We start from the raw sequence: 19347 nt of genomic DNA, 5'->3' as shown, positions 1-19347 counted from the left end.
CACCAGACACATCTTCCCTTTCCGCAGGGAACACTCCCTCTGGGACTCCCTCTTCCATTCATGCTTTCCCACTAATTGTCCCCTCAGTACTTCACTGTGACTGCAACTGCTGCAAATTCTCCCTCGCCACCTTTCGGGGCCCCAAACAGTCCTTCCAAGTGAAGCACGTGAATCTACAGGGGTCATCTACTGCATCTGACGCTCTCATTGTGGCCTCCTCTACATCAGAGATCGTTTCGTTAAACACCTTTGCTGTCTGCTGCAGTAATGGGGACCTTCCAGTGACCAGCCATTTCAATTCAACACCTGCACCTCTGACCATGCCTCATGAACTGTCAAAATGAGGCTATCTGCAGGTTTGAGGAACAACACCTAATATTCCAACTGGGGACTCTCCAACCACACAGCGTTAACATCAACCTCTTCGGTTTCTGTTAAACCCCCTCCCGGAGTTGCTTTCCCCACCCGTCTCCTTTCCTCCAACTCTCCATCCCCTTCCATCTCCATTCAGAGTTACCCCTTACCCTCAACTCTTCACAGCTTTTTTTTCTCTTCTCCCCTCCATCTATAACCTTTTACCTGTTAGCATGTGCTCCTTATCCTGCCCCTTTCTCCCTCTTCTCCCCACCATTTTCAGGCACCTGGCTGCTTTTGACTCATACCTTGACAAAGGCCTCATGAACAAAACATTGGTTCCCTTTGCTTACTATGGATGCTGCGTGACCTGCTGAGTTTCTCCAGCATTTTCTCCAACATTCAGTGCCTGCAGACTTCCCTATCTCATTCTCAGGGAAACCAGTTGTTAGACTGCAGGACAATGCTCCTCCTACACCTTTCCAAGAACATGATGAACCCATTGTACCATAACTCAATGTGCAAGTGGTTATGGACAGCATGCACCAGTAAACAGAGCTAAAGCCTAAGTTATGCCATCAATGGTGTAGGAACCAGTCTTACACCAAGCCATTGCATTTCTGACAGCAAGGGAATGTGGATATTCGATCAGACAGAAATCAGTAGCAACAGTCTGGGATAATCCAGAGGCTGGGAAACAGAGAGTGACTGGGACCCCAAGGCCTGAGTAGCCCCAATAGAGTTGCGTGTGATCACAGATTTGCACAAGGATAAAAAGAATGCAGGTAGTCCTCAACCTACGACCATAATTGGGACCAAAGGATTGGTCGTAACTCTGATAGGTCTTAAGTCAGATTCACATGTCTTAATGAAGTATTAAAGCACCTTTTCAAAAGAATTTTCAATAAATGAACCTTCAATGAAGAATCTCAGCATATGTACAGATTTTTTTTTTAATTCAGTCAAATGTGCACAGTGGACATTTAACCCACATGGGTCGTAGGTTGAGGACAACCTGTACAGTTGAGCATCATCTCCTTCAAACAGCATTGCTTTTGCTGGAGAAAATCGTTGCTTTGAGCTGGATATTTTCTAAATTCAACAAAACCCTTGGTTTTCAGCACCTACAGGGATTGGTAGATACCAGATAAATGAGTTTTATGGTTGCTTGAAACTTACTTTTACAATGCCTAACTAATACACCTGTATTAAGAATAAACAATTTAAAAGACAAAAATACAAGACTGGATTTACACCGAACAAACTTCACTTGCATGAAAATATAAATGTTAAAGAATTTATTTTACTTTTAGTCACATTCTTTGAAAACATTTAACCATCACTGCATCTGCAGGTTCCTCCCCCTCCACAGAGCCACCCAAAAGACGCACAATAACATTATGGATAATTAACCCTCTCTCCCCCAAGTTTACAGATAAAGCCTCTGACTGGGGTGACTCTTACTAAGCAAGACACTTTCAGAGAGTCACCCCAACGGTGAGTGGCATCCACCAGCTCCCCATCCTGGGCAACGCCATTGCATTTCACACAACTTTATTCAAACAGCTACGACGAGCAAAGTACAACCAAGGCCCTCCCCTACGCTGGCTGAATATTTGTTCCCATCTTCACCAAATGTTTGTGTTACTACAGAGGACATTTACCTTTACAATTTTAAACTTTTATTTAAATGTTTAATTATTCTAATTTTTTTTAATTGATCTTTTTCCTTTCTTTTTGCTGGTTGCTTGAATTCCAGATTACAGGGGGCTACCAGCCCAACAGGTTACAAGTTTTACTGCTGATAAATCCAGTTACCACTGGGCGGGTAATTAGGAGACTCAGCTCCTAGTAAACATTATATAACCCAAAACAAAACCAGAAATATTGTTGGCCAATCATACTTTGGGAAACTTAAACTGCATCAGGGAAGAACAGAATTGTGGAGTCACTTGGCTGATGACGGATAGCTCAATCAGGAAAAGAGTTGGCTCTACTTTTACTCTTGATAAAAACCATTTGAACACACGGACAAGGAGAGTCCCATGGAGTTCCCCGTTCTTTTTTTCCCATGGATCTGCTCTGGTTGTGGCTTTAGAAACAGAGCACAACAGCACAGAAAGCAGGCCCTTCTGCCCTTCTAATCTGTGCCAATCTATTAATCTTCCTAGTGCCACTGACCTGAACCGAGTCCTTAGCCCTCCATACCTATCCCATCCATGTACCTGTCCAAATTCTTCTTAAATGTTAAAATTGAGCCTACATTCATCACTTCAGCTGGCAGCTCATTCCACACTCCCACTATTCTCAGTTTAAGGGAACTTCTTCACATTTCCCCTTTCACCCTTAACCCAAGTTTGTATCTTAGCTCAGTGGAAAAAGCCAAGTTGGATTTACTGTCTATACACTTCATATCAAATATTCCCTCATTCTTCTATGCTCCATGGAATAAAGTCCCAACCTTTAATCTTTCCCTTCAACTCAGCTCCTGAAGTCTGAGCAACATCCTAGTAAATTGTCTCTGCACTCTTTCAATCTTAAGATATCTTTCCTGCAGTTAGATGTCTAAAACTGCGTATAATAGTCCAAATTTGGCCTTGCCCATGTCTTTTCTTTCTTTTTAACATATCTTTATAGAATATAACATACAAGCATACATAGAATTGACCATTGCATAATAATTCATTTGTATACAAGCACGTAAAAAAAAGCCAAAAATGTCGATAAAAATACATCAATAATTTCTCATATCTCAAAAACATTTAATTGAAATGATCTATGTAACCATGTTAAACCAGTTTGTTGAAATAACGTATAAAATACAAAAAACTAAAAACAAACTAATCTACCCCTCTGGTTACCTTATATAATTAATTTTTTTAAATCAATAATGTGGAACCACTGGCAACCCTTGGAGAACAGCCAATAATGACTGGAATATACAATAATTGTTAATTCTTCCAATTATAATAAAATTCTACGAATGGGCCCCACAATTTCATAAATGAAAACTTTCTATCTTTAATATTATATCTAATTTTCTCTAAACTTAAATAGGACATTGTCACATATCTACTGTGTATGGAAATCATCTTTCCATTTCAATAAAGTTGCTCATCTGGCTATCAAAGTTATAAAAGCTAAAACTTTTCGTGAGACGCCGATATAAATTTATCTGAATCATTAGGGAAAACCGAACAAAGAAATTAATGGGCAAAGTTCCAAATTAATCTTAAGAATCATTTCTAAAGTCTTACACAACTTTACCATAACATCCCAACTGCTATACTCAATACTTTGATTTAGGAAGACTAATGTGACAAAAGCTCTTACAACCCTGTCAAAAGATTTAATTGTTCCATTATTGTCACACAATACAACAATTTAGAATGTAACATACATGAAATTCTACAATCATTTTAGGAAACAAACAGGAACTGCTGCAGAACTACATGCTCCACATCAATTAATAAAGGTGTGTAGGGACGAAGCAGCTTAATAAATAGCTTGCAGATGTTATACACGACCTGGTAAAAACAACCCTATTAGACAATAACAGTCGGATTAGAGGGCTGCACATGGGAATAAAGTCAAGGAAAACTTGCTTCAAACTGAGAGTCTTTTTAAATTTAAACAAATGTGCAAGAGGCAATAATATTTACGTGGTTAAACACCCAGCTCAAGATGATGAGCAAAAACTCTGCCCAACCATCGTTGCAGGTGCTGATTTGGGTATTAAAAATCAATGCAACAATGGTGGAGTGCAGAGCAAGTGAGAGAATAGTTACCCATAAAAAGTTTCATGGGTTTTGTAGCTCACCATCTGTCCAACTACTGACAAGTCTCCACCAATAACTGAGCCAGTTATCACAGCAGGATTTTTTGAGGGGGGGGCGGAGGGGTGGTCAGTTCACTCACCTTCCATAGCTGAACAACAGCACAGCAATCCAGAACCTCAGACACTCAAGAATGCCTATACAGAACATTTATTCCTCAACAACACAGCTGAAAAATTGATAGAAGGTGGCTACGATTTTTAAAAAACTACAATGTAAAACAAAAAGTAATTGTTGTTAAGCTCTTTTGAAAGCTTTTGTAGATCGTAATAATTATTACAAAAATTCCAAAATCTTTCATCTTTTCCCACTACAGAATGAATCAACATTTTCAGGAGGAGAAAGGTGCAGGGACTCACTTTTCAACATTCAGTGAGTGACACCCAGTTTATACCAGAGTTACTGTTCAGGACTGCAACATAAATGTGGTTAATCAATAGGGCCAGTGATGTCTTGTGCCTCCACAGTTGGCAATGTTGCTGCCAAATAACATTTTTAAAGTAATCCTAAACCCCATTATATTCAGGCAGTGAGACATGACTAATCCCTCACCCATTTCCATGATTTCAATACTGCAATTTGGGGAAAAAAGGGGCTTAAAAAAAAAACTTTTCATTTTTAGTTTAAGAGCAAACATTTAAAGGTTTTACTCTGTTTATAACTTGTTTTCACATTACTGGCCATGGACAGGATCTGCTCCATTTATTTCCTTACAATATATCCAAAGGGCAGAAGACTTGGCCTGCTCTTCAAATTTTCTCGTGCCACAAAGATGATCAACTGCATCCAACACATTTCCAGCTAGTCTACTTGAACTTATTCTCCAGATAGCCTAGGTTAGGGGTCTCCAAAGTGGTCATTATTGACCCCCCCCAGGGGTCGACGGAACCATCAAAGGGGTCGAAAGGGGGTTGATAACACTGGGTGGAATGGGGGTAGGAGTTGATTTAAAACAGCACCTCCACAGCCCCCCGCCCAACCATCCAGCACAGGGGATGAGGGAAGCTTGCCTACTATGAACCTCTGTGCGCTGCCATCATGCTTCCCTCCCCATCATGCATGTGCCAGCCAACTGCACGCCGCCTGCAGACCCTGGGACTTTGTATTCAATGGGTAAGTGCCCTATCTGCCCTTAATTTGCCCTCCATTTGAGGGTGTAGGGCTTATACCCCCAAATGGAAGACAAATTAACATCTGGCTCGAGGTGGCGCTGGACGGAGAACAGAGGGATCATAAGCTGGACTGTCCGGCCTAAAACTGGACGTCTGGCCATCGTACTTGGCCTCCCTCCCAACCCCCCCCCCCCCGGTCAAGATTCTGTATGAATCTTTAATATTCTCGATGAAAGTCCACATAGTCCCTGAAAGGGTCGATGATCTAAAGGGTTGAGAGACCCCTGGTCTAGGTCTTCCAAAAGGCTGTTGCTAGTGTCCCAACTTGTAACATCTTGTTCACCTGCCGCTCCTGCGCTTCTCAATCTACATCAACTACACCTGTATCTGAAGGTTCTCAATTCTGTTTTCAAATCCCTCAGGGCCACATCTGAGTCAACTCACCCAGCTCCAGTTCCCGCAGAGATGATGATGCCTCCCCAATGGTGGCATTTCTAACCATTCCACTAATGACGCCTTTAGAATCTTATCCCTCTTACTTACAGGCTCATTACCCTCAATTAAGCATTTGATCATCCAGCCTAAGCTCTGCCTCTGTGAGCTTCTCTCGCCCTTAAATTTTCTTTTATGACACTGTTATATACCTTTGGAAGACTCTGTTTTAAGGATGCAAGCCAAACACTAACACTGCAACCCCAACACTGATATACCTGGATGGTTACTCAACTGTGGGAAGAAATATTGCTGCTATCTCAGCGGATGGTTAAATGACAGATGGGTAAGTGACCTCAGTAACATCTGTCATTAGGATATGCTACCAGTCCCTGGTCTACTCCATATCTCTGAGATCACAAAAGGTGTGGTCTCAACCCAGTCAACCCAATAGAATGAATAACAGATGTGAGGAATGCGACACCACAAATATCCTTTTTAATATACAAATTCAGAGACTTTGCACTAAAGACTTTAGAATCAATGCGGATGAAAATGTTAACATTTAGTGTGGATTTTTCTCAAAGTGAAATCTAGCCTTTGTTGCCTTGGTCAATATCAAGGACTTGGCCAACTGTTGCAAATCTATGTGTTCAAACCAAATGACACACAGACAAGACATTGTACGTCAAGAACCTCAAGATCCATCACCTACTCGAAAGCAGAATTGTGTTCAGGAAGTCTATTTCATGCACAGTATTTCTCAATCTACATTCTCCTTACTTTCTCCAAATTTCTGATCTAAGTAATGTACTTATTATCTACTAAAAAACCTTGCTTTTGTGGCTTAAATTGTACAATGCAAAGAAACCAAATTACCCACTACTTCACAATCAGAGGCCAAGTAGTAAAAGCTCCAAGTTTCTTCGAATCCACCTAAACATATCCAATATCAACATAAGAGCAATAGGAGCAGGAGTCGGCCATCTTGCCCATTGAGCCTGCTCCGCCATTCAATGAGATCATGACTGATCTGATGATCGGCTCATCTCCACCTCCCTGCCTTTACCCCATATAGGTCAATTCCCATCCTATGTAAAAATCCATCCAACCTTGCCTTAAATACATTTACTGAGGCTGCCTCCATTGCTTCAATGGGCAGAGAATCCAGATTTACCACTGTCTGTGAAAAGCAGTTTCTCCTCATCTCCATCCTAAATCTACCACCCTGAATCTTGAGCCACCTCCCCTAGTTCTAGCCTCCCCCACCAAAGGAAACAACTTACTTACCTCTATCTTATCTATGCCTTTTAGAATTTTCCTTCTCATTCTTCTAAATTTCAGTGAGACCCAGATGACTTGATCTCTTCTCATGGGCTAAGCCCCTCATAAAGCACCCCTTTAACTGAGTTATTCTTTTAAATGCAATCACTCGGGGGAGGGTTTGAATCCACTATTCTGCAAGTCAGGGTAATATTGGCACCCAGGTAAAGACCCAATCACTTCAACGATGAGGGTGCCACAAATGGTGTACAGATCGACGACATAGAGAACATCCCAATACCTCCAACCCCGGCAGTGTTCAATAATCCTGCTTCTTTCAAAAAGACACCCCACTGAAAACTCTCAACTTGTGACTGCCAAAGTAATGATTGATAGCCTTGGTGAGAAACAGAGTAAAATGAGTTTTCAGCATTAATACGCAATGAGTGGAAAAGGGAGGCACAGCGGTGCAGTTAGTGAAGCTGCTGTCTCGACTCCAGTGACTGGTTCAGTCCTGAGCTCTGACACAGGTCTTTAGCCCAGAAGGTCGTGGATTTGCCACGTACGGCTGCGGATGCCCGATCATTGAGGGAGTTTAAGGAGGAGATTGATAGTTATCTAATTAGTCAGGGTATCAAGGGATATGGGGAAATTTGGAACTCGATGCAAGAACAGTTTTGCTCGGGGTGGAGTTGCGGAGCAGACTCGATGGGCCGAACGGCCTGCTTCTGTTCCTTGCACTTGTGTTTATACATTCTCCATGATCACATGCTTGCCCCAAGTGCTTCAGTTTCTCCCCACACCTAAAACATGTGGGTTTGGTTGGCTCATTGGTCTTGATGAAGGGCGAGGGTCTAGTTTTAGGTTAATACTGTATATATCGGCATACAAGACTACTGGTGTACAAGACAACCCCCAGAATTTCCATTTAAAATTTAGGTTTCAAGTTAAACTCACTGTTTAACACTACCCCTTCTGAAAGCTTACTGCCCCAATAGTCTTTTACCAACCATCCCACTGACCAGTGGTGTGATGATGCTGTCACAATATTAAAAGCAAATGACCCAGTAAAGGTTTTTAATTTTATTTGGATATATTAAAATAAACCACCTTTGGCTGCTTTAACAGGCCGTTTAAAGCCTGTACAGAGCCAACGGCAGTTGGACTGGGTGGATGGACCCTGCGGAGGGGAGTGCTGAGACTTCGCTGTTCATCAGCTGTTACAAATGGTGACTGGTATATGCTGACAGCTTAGTTTACTGTGCTGTTATTTTAAGGAATGTTAGACATGTTTACAATACATTTTTATCATTTTAATTTCACATTACTACTAACACAAACACAAGTTTCAGTACAAAATTATTTAGTGGTAGGACCATAGGAGTCACGCAAGTGTTTTATGCTGTTTTCTATCTCCATGGAGGACATTCTAAACCACAAGATATTAAAGGTTTGATTTTTATACTTCACATACAAGACAACCCCTGGTTTTGGGGTGATATTTTTTAAGGTTCAAATAGTATTTTATTCACTGGCAAATAGTTGCTTTTTTGCTGAATTGGCCAGCTTTGGTCCTTTTTTTTTAAAAAAAAACAATTTTAATTTCAAATGTTCAACAGCAACTTATTTTTGTTTTTATATTTACAGGTAATTCCTTGTCTGACAACATTGATGCCAAAGCATTCCAACAAGATTTGCATTCAGGATGTTCTGCACTACACCAATGATAGGTTTGAATTATAAATAGAGACCGGACAGGCTCAGACTTTTCTGTCTGTATCATAACAGGCTCATGGGAAGGGGTGGCAGCAGGGAGCAGGGGGGGGGGGGGGAAGAGAAGAGGTGGAAAGAAACCTCAGAGCTTTACAAGATCAAAGGCAAAGAGGTTTACAAAATCATGAGGCATAGATAAATTAATTAATACTATTGTAGTTGTTTTTTCCCTCCGTTAAGTACTCGTTTGGCTGCAGCAAGTAAGAATTTCAGGCACATGTACATCGTACAATGTATATGACAATAAACTCATTGTTATGGAAGGGAGTCGGAGACTTTTTCTCACGTTGGTGGATGCTGAAACTTCAGGACACAGGCTTGTGAGAAGGAAAGAGTTAAAGGCGACCAAAGAGGCACCTTGTTCAGAGAGAGGAGTAAAGAATGAGCTGCCAGAAGCAGGGACAATAGTAATGTTCAAAATAAATTTGACAGATACATAAATAGGAGCACTCAGACAGATACGAGCCAAACGGGAGAAGTTTAGTCAGTGAGGACAAGTTGGAACCAAGGGCCTATTTGTGTGCTGTCGAACACTATAACCCTTGCTAATGTTATGCTGGAAACTCTCACTCAAGCAATACATGCAGGAAAGTGGGTTGAGGAGAGAGGCAGTTGTTCACCATTTCCAAGAAATTCCAAGCTGATGCTTTAGTGGACAACTTCAAACAGGAGAAATGTTCCGTGCAAAATCTATGCCAGCTCTATGCCACACACAAACCTGATCAGCTTCACTACTTTAATTTGTGAAGAGTTTTATTCCCGACATCTCTGCAGTACTACAAAAAAAGCCATGAAGGAAACTCTCCAAAACTAATCCTTAGCAATACTACATGCATGTACACATATAACAAACATGTGTGGCAAACAAGTTCTTCAGACACACAATTACATGTTCTTTGCAGGACCCTATGGTTGAACAATTCAGCGAACTTTGATGAATGCAATGTGATGGGGAGAAAGGATTTCTATTGACCAACAGAAATGCTCATTAAGAATTCAATTAAGTGAAATCCAGCAGACTAAAATTTCAATCTCCTCCTCTCAAATTGGATGTCACTCTCACCCCTCCCCCATTCCAAGCGCTCCTGTTTTCCACACAACTTAGTGATTGTGTGGGTTGCAACACAATGCCCTTGTGTTGGTTGGGTACATTTTCCTTCCCCCCCCACCTCCCCCACACACCGTCTTCTCTCCCCTCAGCGATCCAGTCTTCTGCCTGGTAATGGGTGGGAAGAGATGTTACACACGGCAGCAGCACTCTTCAAAAGAAAACTTTGTCCACCCAGCTTTCCCTCCCCCAGCCGTGAGACCGAAACATTTGAGTTTGAATGAGGTGGTCACAAGAGCCTCATGTACTGCAACAGCACTGCTAGGGGGGGGACAAGCATCGTTTAAAACAACATTTATACATTTATGCTGCAACCAAGTTCTGAGCCCGGGGTGTGGGGGGGGGGGGGGGGGGAGGGGGATAGTGGAGGAGGATGTATGCACAATATTTCTTCATTTAAAAATCAAATGACAAACACTAATCATTGGTTGAGGCAGAAGTAAAATTAAAGTTATTGACAAGATGAGTGCAGTGATGTTGCTTTCTCTGGTTGGTGGAGATCTCGAAACAGATCAATAAGGCAGCCATTGAGGTTGGATGAGAAAAATTTCCTCACATCAAGGGTAGTAAATCTTTACAATTCATCACCCAAGGGTGTGGAGGTTCAGTAAGTGAATATATTCAAGACCAATCAATGTTGAGAGATTGTTTCTGGACACTTGATCTGGGCTGAAAGCAACATGGAGTTAAAAATCAGCCATGTTTTTTTTCCCCTGAACGAGCAGAAACAAGGGGCTAAATTGTTCACTCCTTTTTCAATTTCTTGGATCTTTAAAAGGGGCCAATACTGTAGGAATTATGGGGTTACAGGTAAACACCATGCTATCAAATGGTCTGCATCACTGAGTCTTCTCCCTCCCTATTTCTATTCTCCCCCCCCCAGCCACGCCATTATGGCGCCTCCCCGTAAAAGCAGCTCTTTCATTTGCCTCCACTACTTCTGCTTTTATGCAAAGAGATGGGACAAGACCTTGAGGCAATGATCTGGTGCGGGGCTGCTGCCCCATCAGGGGGCAGCACCGTGCACTTATGATTCTAAGCCAAGGTCCAGCCTACTCTTAAGACCACACTTTGTTCTATTTCAAAGATCACCAGTGAACTTTGGTTTCCCAGCCATTTTTAATCCCACACTCAACATTACAACAAACACTTTCTTGACCACTTTCTTGTTTGTGAATAACAGCCAACATGATAGAACTCAATGCAGAGGATCCTCAAAGTCCAACTTGATTGTATTTATATATAGTAAAAACCCGTTATGCAGAACTCAAGCAAACAACAAAAATGTAAAAAATTAAATAAGGATTAAAAAATTATATGTTTTAAATTGTACATGCTCTCTGAAGAAACATAAACCTTTGGTGAAGATGGGACAAATATTCAGCCAGCGGAGGGGAGGGCCTTGGCTGTGCTTTGCCTGTAGCAGCTGTTTGAATAAAGTTATGTTTGAACAAAATGGCATCGGCCAGGATGAAGAGGTGGTTGATGCTGCTCACCGCTGGAGTGACTCTCTCGAAGTGTTTCCTTATCTCTACTTATCTTTATATTATTAAGTATATTAGCACGGCTTTATCCGTAAACTTGGGGGAAGGGGAGTTAATTATCTGTAATTTTATTGTTAGTCTTTCAGGCAGCTCTGTGGAGGGGGGAGGAACTTCCAGATGCAGCAACAGTTAAATATTTTCAAAGAATGTGACTGAAAATAAAGTAAAATGTTTTAAGGTTTATATATTCATGCAAGTGAAGTTTGTTCAGTGCACGTACAGTATAATATTTTTGCCTTTTAAACTGTTTATTCTTAATGCAAGAGTATTAATTCAGCATTGTAAGAGTGAGTCTCAAGCAACCGGGAAACTTGTTTATCCAGCATCTACCAATTCCCGTAGGTGCCAGGTACCAGGTGTTTTACTGTACAAAAAATGTTGGACTTTTTTTTAATGTTACTGCTTGTGATTTTGATCTCAGTCTTCACCTTCTTCATAAGAAAAACTCTGAACAGAAGGAAAAGTTTCATGTGTCAAAAACAAATGGAAACCCAAAACAAAAATTACAAAGCTCATTTGGGGAGTGAATGGATAAAGTAGGCTTTTTGGGAAAAAGAGGAAAATTGTTAGCACAATTCAATAGATTGATCCCTAAGTGCATCTTACTGAAAAGGCATCCAACTGCTCAAACACAAAATGTGTCGTTTTTGCTGTTGAGAAAGTAAAAGTAATATGCAAATGTGGAAAGTTGTGCATTCCTCTGGCAAAAGAAGTGACACGGGCACCAGGGGCAGAAGCAGTCCCTGCAATACTCCAGAGTAGACGATAGACAGAGAGGGTCTTATCACATTGTCAAACTATTACAAAACCCTTCAAAACCAATTATTTTTAAAATACACACATTATTATTCCTCACGCAGCCTCTTCCAATCACTCCAAATCCTAAAGGCCCCTCACCAACTCTCACTGAGTGGCTGCATCTGTCTCTCTTGTTGTTTTAGTTCAACAGCTGGCAAGTACTCTATTTGACGCACTCAGGATAGGATTTTTTTTTCTCCAGCCGTAACAATTATTTCTCCCAGCAGCCCCACCCTTCCTCCCCTTCTCACCAAACCCACCCCACCATCCACATGACTTTGCAAGCTCACACTGTGGGGGGGGGGGGGGGGTGTCTAGGGTTTCTATACAAGGATTCACTCTTTTGCACAAGTTGTTGGCAAGACTACACCTGGAGTACTTGTGTGCATTTCTGGTCACCCAAAGGAAGGGCATCAATACTTTGGATGGAAGGATACAGCAGGATGTTGGTGGAGGGCTTGAGTTGTAGGGAGAAGTTGAATGAGATGGCTCTATTGCGAGAGCAGGAGGCAGCTTGTGAGTATATCTAATGACTTTGTGTCAGGAAGTTTCAAGTTCACAGCTGAATGAAATAGTTTCTCCTCACCTTAGTCATAAATGGCTTATCCTCATCTTCACACTGTGACCACTCGTTCTGAACTTTCCCAACATCAGGAACATTCTTCCTAGCTCTAACCTGTCAGAATTTTATATGTTTCAAGAAGATTAACTCTCATTCTTCCAAATTCCAAGTACAGGTTGAGTACCCTTTATCCGAAATGCTTGGGCCCAGATGATTTTTTTTTACTTCTGATTTTGAAACAATAAGAGTAAAACAGCACGGTTGCATCAGCAGAATACCTGTATCAGTGGTTAAATAGCAACAACAAACAACGACAGGCTTTTTGAGCACCGACATGATGCCACAATAGGAAATTTCACATGAAATAATGTTTAACAAAAATAAAATTCTCCTCACAAAAGACCACCACCCCGCCACCAGTCCCCGGGCACCTCCCTGCCGCCGCTGCTGCTGGTCCCAACACATCCTCGCCACTACAGTCGGTCTCTGACACCTCCCCATTGCCGCTGCCAGCCCTGACTATGGTCCCCGGTTCCCGCCCGGGAGCCTAGGGTGATCTCTTCGATGTGGACATCACACCCGACATTGGGAGTCGTCGGCTGAAGCCGATGCTGAAGACTTGGATCCAGCTCGATTTGGCATCTTCTCAGCCACAAGCAAAGATTTCAGGGTTTTTTTTTAAAAAACTGTTATTTTAATCAAACTGGCGCCAACAGAGCATCAGGTATTACACTAAAAAAAAATTCTATTTTTAGATCTTTTCATTTTTTTGGGTAAGGAGTACTCAACCTGTATAACCCTAATCTATCCAGTCATTCTTCATAGCCCAGAAATCAGACAGGATAACTTTTGCTGAAACCCTCAGTCACCTTTTTGGATCAACGTCAATCCTCAAGAATCATGCCTCTATTTTGTTTTTTTTATTCATTCTTCCAAATTAGTTACAGTTTCTACAGACCTAGCTCCAAATTTGTCTCCACCTGCTCCGCCGCAGTGAATCAGCTATCGCCAGTGACTCAGTTATGATTTACACTCGTGTCACTCTCGCCAGGAAGAGAGAGGAAACCCCTTCATATTATTCCTCATTACAAAGCTTTCAACAGATTTCCTGAATGAACCAATTTAGAACAAAAAATAAACAATATTGAGAGTTCAGCATTATTCAGCCAATTCACCATTTAAAGTTAAGAGTCATACGTCATGGCAAAAGGCCCTACACCCCAACTTCTCCATGCCGACCAAGTTGTCTACCCAAGTTATCCATGTTGGCCCATACTACCCTCTAATCCTTTCCCTATTAAGTGGCATTTAAGCCCTGTAATTGTACCTGCCTCAACTAATTCCTCTGGCACCTCGTTCCATATCCCCACAAATGACTGTGTAGAAAAACTTGCCCCTCAGGTCCCTTTTAAATCTCCCCCCCCCACCTTAAATCCATGCCGCCCTCTTTTAGACCACTGTACCCAGAGGAAAAAAGACCAACCACCCACCATAGTTAAAGCCCTCATGATATGGTAAACCTCCACAAAGTTCATCCCTTGGCCTCCGACACACCGAGGAACACAGTCTCTTCTCAGAGACTCCCCAGCTCTGGCCACAGCATTGTGAATCTTTTTTGCACCCTTTTGCAGCTTAACAAGGTTGTTTTTAAAAAAAAACACTTGGAATCTAATTGATCTCAGCACAAAAATCAAATTATATTCTGTGAAACTGCTTGCAACAGCAGACAGACAACACAGCAACAGGCCCTTTGACCCATCGATCTCCAACTGATCCCATTTACCAGCACTTGCTCCATTACCTTCTATCCCTTGGGAATGAAATCCAGATATTCAATGGTGAGAGGACACATGCCTCCATCATGTACTCAGGCAGTGCATTCCAGACCCCAACCATCCTCTGGATCAATAAAAAGGTTCTTCTTCAGATCCACATACCCCTTACCCTCTGATGGTGGAGGTTCCAAATCGCAACCTACATTTCATACCACACGTCGAATGCAAAACTTTCCTCTGCCCAAACCTGCCTGCTTCCAGGCAATGCCAGAGCGGGCACCTCGCACACAATGGCATCTTGCAGACCTGTACCAGTTTCTCTTCGCCTCTCTGCCCTGCAAGTGTCCACTGGAAGCTCAGCTCTTAGCCATGGGACTGAAGAGCTGTGTGGCCCAGACAGAGAAAGTGAAACTCGTGATTTATTTCATTCCCAGCCCCGATTAAACACAGTAGCACTCAGTACAGCCTCCTAAACTCAAATCGCAGGTCAGAGAATTAGTACTGCTTCCATAGGGACAAGGGAATTAAAGTGGGCCGCAGATTTTTCCTCCAACGTTAGGACACGGTTCCTTGGCCCCAATTTCCTCCCTTCCAAACCAACTGCATTCTTGCAGCCAAACTCTCTTCCTTCCCACCCAGTTTGCCAACAGTAAGGCTTCAGGCCAGGCCTTGAAGCTAACGTGACCAGGATCACCAAGAACTGCATTTCTCATGAGATTAAAACTAAAGATTAGGGCTTTAAATTTAAATTCTTTCTGGGATTCAAAAGAATGATCAGAATTAAGAAATGGATGTTGAGAAAAGAATGGGCAAATACCGTAAATTTAAGTGTACAAGTCATTTTACTCAGAACTTTTATAGTGGAAGGGTCAAAATAAAAATGAATGCAACCTTCACACTATGTGTATGATATCCTATTAACTGTATGTAGGCTGCAACATCAACTCCAGCTGGTCAGCTTTCCATGTTGACTTGGACACCAGTCTCCCTCCTCCCTCCACAAACTGAGTGGTCCCTTGACACAAGGCGTGCTCCCCATCTGGATGGTGGGTGCAGACGGAGCACAGGGCAGACAGTTGAGTGAAACCGGAGGGAGTGCAGGATTGAAGATCAATGCTCTCAGTCTCCTGCCCGTCAGTCTTTTGGGAGTAAGGCAGGAAAAGGTTACGCAGGAGCCAGAGGGGTGAACGGATGGGGAAAAAAAAACTATTTATTTGAGGGAAGAGGGAGGGTGGTTGAAAGACCGAGAGGGCAAGAGCCAATGGTGCACAGGGTAGAGCCAAAAGAATGTGAGAACAGGGAGCAAGCCATGATGTCTCCCACTTCCTCCAGCCCTTTTCCCTCTCCTACCCAGCCAGCACCTTCCTAATTCTAGTATGTACATTCCCAGGATGTATCCGTTCCCACTGCTGCCTCCGTACTGAACCATAGAACACACAACGGCACAGAAACAGGCCCTTCGGCCCATCTAGTCTATACCATTCTCTAGCAAGGCACAATTTTCAAGGTTTTTTTTGTCCCTCACAATGCCATCTGGTTCCCTCACACCCTGCACTGCTTACAAAGCAAAATCTGTCACATGGATGGAAAAGTTCAAAAGATGACAAGCATTAATTTAAAAAAAGGTAAGGGTACTTTCTTTAAAAAATTGCATCTTCAAACAGAGTGAAGCGACTTGTGCACCAGATTTTTACAGTCAAGTGGCGTCAGTCGCTACTTCTATTGATAGTGTAAACACACGCATAAAGAACACACTTACGATGTTTGCTATGGACACCGGGATTCGTCCCCTTAGTTCTCATGCACACCGTAGTTTGATTAGCTCTCATCTTTTCTTGCTTGTTGGGTAAAGTGATTTTTTTTTTGGAAAAAATTTTAAAGCACTCCTGAAAAGACTAGAACGAGAATAAGGAAAGCAGCAAACAACATTTTGACTGAAATTCGAACCAACTAAAACTAAAATGTCACTAGAATCTGTGAACAAAGACTAAACTAAAGCTAGAACTAAAGTTTCTTCCAGAGACTATGAGATCAAAACTCAAGGCCCATGGACTAGGAACTAAGAGTGAAATTAATTCTAGGACTAGAATAAGACTGTCCCCTGCTATCTCACCTAAATGACCATTCTACAAGGAGCAGCTTCGCCGGGCTGCATCCAAGTCCGATTGCTGTGGAAATTGTCACAAAGGGTGGAGAGGGGAGGGGAGGGGAACAGGTTCCACATCAGCCGAAGCAAGAATTGCCACTGCACAGGGGCCGCTGTTTGTTGTAAATCCTCCCCCCATCACAGACCAAAATTACAATTGGGACCAGGTGCCCTCTCATATGCACCAATTTAGGATAGGGAGTTCCAATTGGTTTTCTGGTAGTGGAGATTTTCTCAACCAAAGCCCATCCATCCCTCGGGTAAAGGTTTCCACTCAGATGGTGACCATAAATGGGGACAGTGGATAAATTTCCACTGCCTGACAGGTTCTCTGACAGCAGCATTTATTCTACTCCATCCTGCTGCAGTTAAAGTCTTCGCTTTTACCACCCAAACGTCACACCCAAAGAGGGAAACACAAGTGGGACCAGGAGGAGGCCACTTCCTGGTTATCCTTCTACTTCTGCTCTATCTCGCGATTCCTCCAAGATGCTAAACATGAACAACCTTAGCTCTGAATGTAATCAATGAACTAACATCCAGAGCCCTTCAAGGCAGGGAATTTAAAGATTTTCAAAATTAGTAAATTTCTCCTCCCTTCAGTTCCAAATTTTGAGATGAGCCCCTTGCTCTAAACTCCTCAGCTGGAGGATACATCCTCCTCATTTCCATTTAGAGTCCTTCAAGAAACAAGCTTCAATACAATCAACTAACTTTCTTCTAAACTCTAAAGAACCTGAGGCAGGGACAAAGTAATCTCTCCTCGTACGACATACTTGCCACCAGAGAAACCAGCCCCATCAAGCTGAGCACGTTGGGCAGATCACCTGCAGAGCCTGTGTCAGTGGGCACTTAAAGTCCCCCCAGGGGCAGAAGGGGTTTGGAGCAGACTGCCGAGATCAGAGACATTCAGAAGGAACAAAATCCTCGTCAATCAATCCAGTTGTGACCATGGCTGCAGACTGGGACCAATTCCAAATGGTTACACTATGATTTACTCTTTGAAGCATGCCCTTGCACACTACTCCAGCCACAAAACTGACAGAGCCTCTTGGCAGAGTCACACGTTTGTGGGTCTCAAGACAACTTCAAAATGAATTTCCAACCAGTGGGATAGACCATCTCATCCAGATGCTCAGACCATCCACCCATTACCATCCATGGCAAGGTACAGCAACTTCTTTCATCAAACTGCCAGGTGCAAGTGTAGCATAGGGCTCTCGGGAGAGCCCAGACACCAGAATACTCTGGGCCCAACAGTCCAGAGTCACCCTCTGCAGTTCAGTGGGGTCTTCTCTTAACCCAGCAATTACTCTCAACAGAGCAAGAACCAGTGCAAGAGAATTAACAAATGCAATATGGCACAGTGAACTAGAATGCAGCTTTAAATCGCTACCAGTTTGCAAACTTTCACTTGAACCCTGCAAAATTCTACTTTCAAATCATTATATTTTACTTGACAAGCTCCATAGGCCATCCCCTTAAATGGGTTACATTTCCAGTGGCATTTTCAAGGGTTAATCCTTCAAGTATTACCCCCTTCTCTCCAAACCTTTCTGCAGTGAGAATACTCTGTCAAATCCACATCCACCAGAGGCACGGCCTTGACTGTACCTACAGCTACTTCAACCAAAGACATTGTCTGTCCCTGCAACTCTTCCCTCACCCACAGGCATACACCGTCTGTACCTGCAGACCTTCCCTCACTCACAAGCATACCCTCTGCAGGGTGAAGATCCATGTACAAGAGCACCAGCAGGCAACAAGCGATCCGCTTTAAACTTTAGGTTTTAAAATCCAAAGATTTAAATTTCACTGTTGAATAGCAGGAACTAGAGTTGAATGTTGCATTTATTTCAAGCATTAGGTTCCTATTTTTTTAAAATATAATCTAAAGTCCCCAAAATAAAATTTCTGACCAGTTCCACACCAGGGCCTGGTAGAAAGGGGGTCCTGAGACTTTAATCTGACAAAAGGATTTGCAATTCCTTTTATTAGTAGCTCTTGGAACAACACAATGGGGCTCAACAATCTGTTGTTAAATCTGATGATCCCCACACTCCCATTGGCCAACTGGTAAGTGCTCACAGCTCCTAATTTGTTTCCTAAAGCTGTCCTGGGAGCCATGGAAACAGAGGAGATTAATAAACCGTGGGGCAGCTGACCAATCGTGAAGGGACAGTGTGTGGCGGCTGGGCCTGGGCAGTCATCTCAGACAGTTGAAGGTAAGTCTGAGTGGCAGCAATTCTCCTCATGCCCATTACTCTTGCAAACCCCTGGAGAGTGCCGGAGAGTTTGCCTATTCTCCTGTCACTTCTCACTGGCTTTGCATGCCAGCGCTGAATTGAGGCCCAAACAAAAGGACCTGTGTGTGATTGCTCCTCTCCTCGAGTCTCTATGGTGACAGTGGCACTGGCAAAGAGAAGGGGGGGGGCTAGCGGAAGGTCAGGACAGTGGTGGGGAATAGGGTGCGAGTGGGGAGTGGAGGGGCTGAGGGTTGGAAGGGGGCAGCAGCCCCGAACGCAGCTGCTCAATTAACAAGACTAAAGAAAAGACAAGCACCGAGAACCCTTTCTTCTCACCTTATTCTGAGAGGGGTAGGGAAGGACTGCAGAGAACTTCATGTTTAACCTGGAAAAATCTG

The 19347-nt window shown here is 42.8% G+C and overlaps 1 protein-coding gene and 1 long non-coding RNA gene across 14 annotated transcripts in view; one reads left to right on the top strand and one right to left on the bottom strand.

Moving 5' to 3' along the window:
• Positions 1–19347, bottom strand: part of LOC138761221 (RNA-binding protein Musashi homolog 1-like) — a 185342-nt gene that overhangs the window by 101423 nt on the left and 64572 nt on the right. The window lies entirely within an intron of this gene.
• On the top strand, positions 3781–8781 carry LOC138759979 (uncharacterized). The gene is made up of 3 exons (XR_011355291.1): positions 3781–3829; positions 4507–4562; positions 8645–8781. It is a non-coding gene; the product is annotated as an uncharacterized lncRNA (long non-coding RNA).

This window comes from Narcine bancroftii, chromosome 4 (genome assembly GCF_036971445.1).
Source record: "Narcine bancroftii isolate sNarBan1 chromosome 4, sNarBan1.hap1, whole genome shotgun sequence".
Taxonomy (NCBI): Eukaryota; Metazoa; Chordata; class Chondrichthyes; order Torpediniformes; family Narcinidae; genus Narcine; species Narcine bancroftii.
This window is presented reverse-complemented; position numbering and strand designations above follow the sequence as displayed.